This window comes from Lytechinus variegatus, chromosome 9 (assembly GCF_018143015.1).
Source record: "Lytechinus variegatus isolate NC3 chromosome 9, Lvar_3.0, whole genome shotgun sequence".
NCBI classification, from domain to species: domain Eukaryota; kingdom Metazoa; phylum Echinodermata; class Echinoidea; order Temnopleuroida; family Toxopneustidae; genus Lytechinus; species Lytechinus variegatus.
This window is the reverse complement of record NC_054748.1, coordinates 6,499,492-6,505,957: the sequence shown is the minus strand read 5'-3', so window position 1 is coordinate 6,505,957 and position 6,466 is coordinate 6,499,492. Positions and strand designations below refer to the sequence as shown.

The window sequence follows — 6,466 nt, the reverse complement described above, 5'->3', positions numbered from 1 at the left end:
GAATACGCTGGCGTACGTCGAATACGTTACGGGTAAGTTTTGCATACGTTGAGAGTACGCTAAAACACGCTGGTATACGCCGTCATGCGGCGAGGTCGTCAAAAATTTTGTGCAAGCACAAAATTTTTCGACGTATGCCAACGTATGGCTCATACGTCCCGCATACGCGGGTCATAAGTTGTAGGCAAGTTACGCGATCGTTGATACACGTTGACACGCGTTACTCGTAAGTTACTCATAAGTCGATGTACGTCGAGATAATGTTCAGCGTACCCTAAAACTTAATTCTAACCTATAACGTGCTTTGAACGTATGTGTAACTTAACTCCAACGTATATTGACGCATGAAGACGTGCTCGGACGACCACAAAACAATACTGAACGTGTTTATAACTTACAGGTACCGCGCGCGGCAGCGTATCGCTGACGAACACGTGTCATAGCCTATAAAAAGGCTGCCCTCGACTATTCAAATCATAACCGCACGATACATCACCGTATCAACACCACCGCCATGCCGAAGAAAACTCATGTGAACCCCACCTTTGTATACCAATTCCTATAAACGTTGTCAATACGCCATTATACGGTAGCTGTAAGTTATAAACACGTTCAGTAAGTTTTGTTGTCATCCGGAGCACGTCTTCATACGTCAATATACGTTGGAGTTAAGTTACACATACGTTCAAAGCACGTTACTCATAGGTTAGAAGTAAGTTTTAGGGTACGCTGGACATTATCTCGACGTACATCGACTTATGAGTAACTTACGAGTAACGTGTGTCAACGTGTATCAACGATCGCGTAACTTGCCTACAACTTATGGCCCGCGTACATGGCGTATGCGGGACGTATGAGCCATACGCTGGCATACGTCGAAAAATTTTGTGCTTGCACAAAATTTTTCGACGACCTCGCCGTATGACGACGGATACCAGCGTGTTTTAGCGTACTCTCAACGTATGCAAAACTTACCCGTAACGTATTCGACGTACGCCAGCGTATTCGCCAAATTCCTCATACGTCGGGCATACGCTGTCTAAAACGCCAAGGTGTGACAGCGCCTTACGTTAGGCTATCGTAGGGCATAAGTTGTGTACGCCAGCAATACGCTAAGCATTCGTTGGAATACGTTACTTATAAGTTAACGAAGCGTTCGATATAAGTTACTAATACGTTATGTGTACGTCCAACTCGTTATGAATACGCTAAGTATACGCATAGAGTTGAAAAAAACAACAACAAAGTTCAACGTATGCCGACGTTTTAGAGAAATTTTGATACGTCGGGCATACGCTGTCTAAAACGCCAAGGTGTGACAGCGCTTTAGCATGTTGCACAATGTACTTGACAAACTGTGAAATACCAGTCGTTCGTGGAAGCATTGTTCTTTTTGTGGATGTAAATGAAAACGACAATTCAAAAGAATATATGAATAATCAAGACATCGAAATGGTGCTTATCTTATTAGATTTTAACGCACCATGTCACTTTAGTACAAATGACCTTCTTCTGATCATGCGTAGAATCTTTTGATCATGCGCAGAAAGGAACTACCATGGAGACCTGAGACCGGAACATCGAATCTCTCGACTCTGGACATGCTGGACAACGACATATTTGCAAGTTTTCGTCTGGTGCAAATCTTCGGATGATCTGCTATGTTGCAGTCTACAAACTTTCGACAAAAGTATCTCAGCTCTCCATTGTGATTTTAATTTCATGTTCAATGGATTCGATGCGTTGGAGAGAGTGTCTTCGTAGTAAATGTGAAAATTCCCCATTGTTTCATTATTAATAGAATACTTTAATTTTGGTAAAGGAACTTTCTTTGTTTTTGCGGCGTTTAGTTCTGAATAATTCAAATGTGCCCCTATTTCGGTATGAACAAAACATTAATTATCTGCAAATGAAATGTACCAGATCGTGATTGTCTACAAAACACTGAATAAACAGGCTCCACAGTATTTAAGTAACTGCTTGAATCTGTATAGACCAACTAGAGCTCTTAGATCGGCCAGTGATCACTTTCGCCTCACATATTCATTAACTCGTACCTTAGCTGGTGACAGAACTTTACGGTGTCGGCTTCAAAATCCTGGAACAACCTGCCACTAATAATTAGACAATCTCCATCATTAGAAATCTTCAAAAAGTCATTAAAAACTCATCTCTTTAATACTTTGTAGTTTTTGAAATATTACATCTTATTCATTGTAAGCGCTTTGGGCCTAATGGGAAAAGCGCAGTACAAATAATAAGTAATAATAATAATACTAATAATAAGATCTCAAATCATTATCAATAAACACTAGTTCTCTTCATTACGCATGTTACGTGTATGTCTTAATTTGTGCAATGCGCTATTCTCATTGTAAATCGGACAATAGTCTAACTGTTTTAGATTGAAATTAAATTATTTGAATAATAATGATGAGGGAAAAGAGTTTCCAATTTGATTCTAATATAATCACAATTTCAGGAAAACACGCAGTCTCCCATTTCTTGATACTGTTAATATCATGAATATTTAAACTTTTATTTTTATAAATTGGAAATACAATATGATTACAATAAAGATTTTCATCACAAAGTCGTCCATCTCTTTTTCCTTGTCACTAGCCTAGAACATAATGAAGGTAAACTTTGATCATTTCAATTTCTGAGATAGTTCAAACGTATTAAAAGATAAATGAAATATTTGTACAAGTCATGTGCAAAAATATTGGCATCAAAAGATAATATATAAGCCTATATGTTTATTCAAATTTGAATTTGAATATCTTGTGAAAAAGAAAGGGATATATGAAAGGGGAAAAGGGCTTAAAGAAATAAAGGAATCAGTGAGCGATGTGCGTAAGAGAGAGAGAGAGCGCGAGAGAAAAGACGGCTGCAATTTTACCTCTTGAATTTCAGCGGCCTCGTTAGCGCAGTAGGCAGCGCGTCAGTCTCATAATCTGAAGGTCGTGAGTTCGATCCTCACACGGGGCAGGCTGCTTCAATTTTTTTTATATAGATTTTTTTTTTAAATTAATAGCCGATTTGTCTTCGACTATTTTGGAAAATAATGTAGTTTATAAAGAAATTATCGTGTTGTTTTAAAAGATGCAAAGAAGGAGCAAATCATCATCAAGAAACATGCAATCAAACCCTTGAAAAAAAAACAGAAAAGAACAACCTGTCGTCCTTATTCTGAGCAATTCTGAGTTTTGAAGAGCTGAGGAGCACGCTCTAGCTACGGAATTCGCACGTACTCATTAAGATCTCGTGAACAGCCCCACCCTGGCAGTCGGGAGCAGTGCGACGACGGGGGGGGGGGGGGTCAGAGGGACAACCCCTATCTTCTTTTCCAGTAGTGAAGAGAAAAAAAGAAAACGAGGGGAATGGAATCAGGAAAAAGGGAGAAAAAGAGGGTTGGGTCTTCTAACTCATAACTCGGGTAATTCAATAGAGTGTAAGCTGACGTCACAATCATATAGGTCGTCTTCCCACCCCCTCCATCAAAACATTCTGACGACGCCCCTACATGCATTGTCTGTCAGCAAATGAGAAAATGGTACGCATTCCAAATTAGGTAATGGCAGTCAATGGAGAGTCATGCACGAGCACGAGCAAGGACTAGCGCCCCTTACGTCAGATTTTTTTTAAATATGCACGACTTTGTACTCGGGTGCTGTTCTGTCCCGGTGAATTTAATTCATTTAGGTTGAAAATAAAATATTTTAAATACAATTTCAAGGTATTTTACACGTATAAACTGCATAACTCAAAAGTTATGAATGCCATTCTTTGTCTAATGATTCAAGGAGATTCATCGAGTGGTTGCTCGTCTTTGCATTACAATTGGAAAAACGTTTTTTGAATGGTAAATTTTACATTATTTCATTAGTATTATTGTGCGAGGGGCTCTTTCAGCATAATGTTGTTCCCACCCCAAAGGCCTTGAAACGCAATAAAATAGGAGAAAAAAACAACGTGCAAATGGTTTACATATAAGAAATCCAGATCAACATCTTTAATGTTAATTGTTCACTTTTCTATTAAGTAGCATTATACACAACTTATGATATATATAGTATGTATATATTTTTTTTCCTCAAAACTTAATCTTCTATATATTTTTTTAAATTACTCTTTATATTGTAAATCGTTTTCTCTATAATTCACACATGTTGCCCTGTATGTAATTTATTACTTCATGACCTGGGCTAATTTCTTTTTTATTGTATATTCACCTTTGTTGCTTTGTTTGATTTTGAATATTGAATAAAGTGATGAAGGAAAAAATAAATATATTAAATGAATATCGAACCAATAAAAAATAAAAGGCTGAAAGTAGGCCTATGGTTTTAAAAGTGCATGATGTACATCAATTTTAAATATACATTAAAATCATAAAAGGAAATGAAAAAAAATAATAACAATAATAACAATGAATTTGTGAGTCTCTGGTCGAATGTGTCGAATGGAATAGTTGGTTCCAGATCGACGATTCACGGGAAAAGAAGTGTTTTCCCCCATTTTGAGTTTTTTTTTTCAGAAATCAAATGAGACTATAGCGATTTGTTATAGAGAGGTGAAGTAAATTGAATGAAATTGAACCTCATTAGCATCTGCCAAATATTCTGTACGTTAAAACAACAAAAACACAAACAATATTAAACATACAAAATAATCTGCCAAACCTCTGGTGTTGATTTAACACCAGAGAAATGTTCAACAACACCAGTTTCGTTTTGGCCTAACATCAAATAGCTGTTATGCAACGTGTACAACACGAATTAGTATCAAAACAGCATCGGTTTGATTCCAAACTGGTGTTGTTTCAATACTTCTCTGGTGTGGACATATATAGATTCCGGGCTGGTGTTAAATCATTTTGGCAGTGTATATTTAGAACCCTAGGAACATTTGAAAGGGGGGGGGGGGTTAAATAAAGATGTGGCTAAATCTTAATTGCAAGCAATTTTAAATTCAGTATAGTTGTTTATAAACAGTCATGTATATAGTCATACATTTAAACATAAGACTGTCATTTGGATAATATTAACATCTATTATTATGATTTTCATTATAAGTATTATTATTGCTATTTTTCATTAGCTTTATTTTAATTTTAATTCTTCTTATTTTTTTACTGTTGTTGGTGTTTTCGTGAATAAACCTCAACCTCCTTAGGACATGTAGGACAGAACATATTTCATTAATATAAGACGAATAATGGCGATGACAATAATTTAATTACATTTTCTATGTGTATCATATAATTTGGAAGAGTAGTAATGGGATATTATCATCTGCAAGGCACGTTTGAAAATCAGTTAGTAGTTAAAGTGGAATCCCTGTGTATACAGCAGTCATTAGAATTACCATTTTACACACAGTTTTCCACATAATACCAGTTAATTGTTTGTGTGCAAAGACAAGCCTATACTTCATGAAAATAGTACTGAAAAGGGAAGCAGAGATTACAATGTTTGTATTCCCACAAAGTTTTTTTTTTGGACAATGATGATAGACAGCCATGCGCAATGACATGAATAGTGAGTGAAAAGGGCCTCTCCGGAAAATTTAACGTTTTTTTTACTTTTTAAAACTCACAAGGAACTTGGAAAGGAACGATGTTTAAAGAGGAAGTTCACCTTTAGGAAAGAAAGAAATGCTGTAAAATACAATTAAAAAAATAATGAAGATTTGAGGAAAATCTATTAAAGATCAAGAAAAAAATATTTCAATTTAGAGTTTTTGATTTGTGACGTCATAATATGAGCAGCTGCCCCATTTGTTATGTCATATAAAATTCATTAATTTTAATTTTTGAATGGTCGACGATCACTTAAAATATTCTCTTTCCAGGATTGGATGTGAAATAATATGTCTGTTGATAATTATAGGCTTACTAAAAGTACAATAAAACTTATTTTCATTTTTCTAAGAAAATGACATTTTATTGATTTGTTTTTGAATTCACGATACAGTACAACGGAAATTACTATGACGTCACAAATCAAAAAACCTAAAATTCTAATATCGTATTAACGCTCTGTTGAATTAGCCTCAAACCTTGACCAATGCTTTTATTTATGTAATATTGTTCTGCTTTTTTGATAATGAATTTTTTTTGTCAGGGTGAACTTCCCTTTTAAAGCCTCTGAGGGGAGTTACCTGATTATATATGAACTGAAAAGCCGTGATTTAGGGGAAAAATTGGCTGGTATTTGACGCTGTTTTCCCCTACTTTGAATAAAAAATTATTTCACCGTATTTCCCTAATGCATGTGAACCACAATAAATCGTGGGGATGAATGGTAAATTCGGAACATAAACATGATAAACGGATTGAAAAATGAGAAAAAAATGATTCGTGCCTGGCACGCGGCACATCATTCAACCTAATTCGATTATTTTTTGTCATATTTTCATTATTATTATTATTATTTCATTTTATTTCCTTATTTTATTTTAT

General features: G+C 35.5%; 1 non-coding gene across 1 annotated transcript; it reads left to right on the top strand.

Moving 5' to 3' along the window:
• The first annotated feature begins 2,918 nt into the window (after nt 1-2,918).
• TRNAM-CAU lies at nt 2,919-2,991 on the top strand. Its single transcript has one exon. It is a non-coding gene; the product is annotated as a tRNA-Met (tRNA).
• Nucleotides 2,992-6,466: the final 3,475 nt, after the last annotated feature.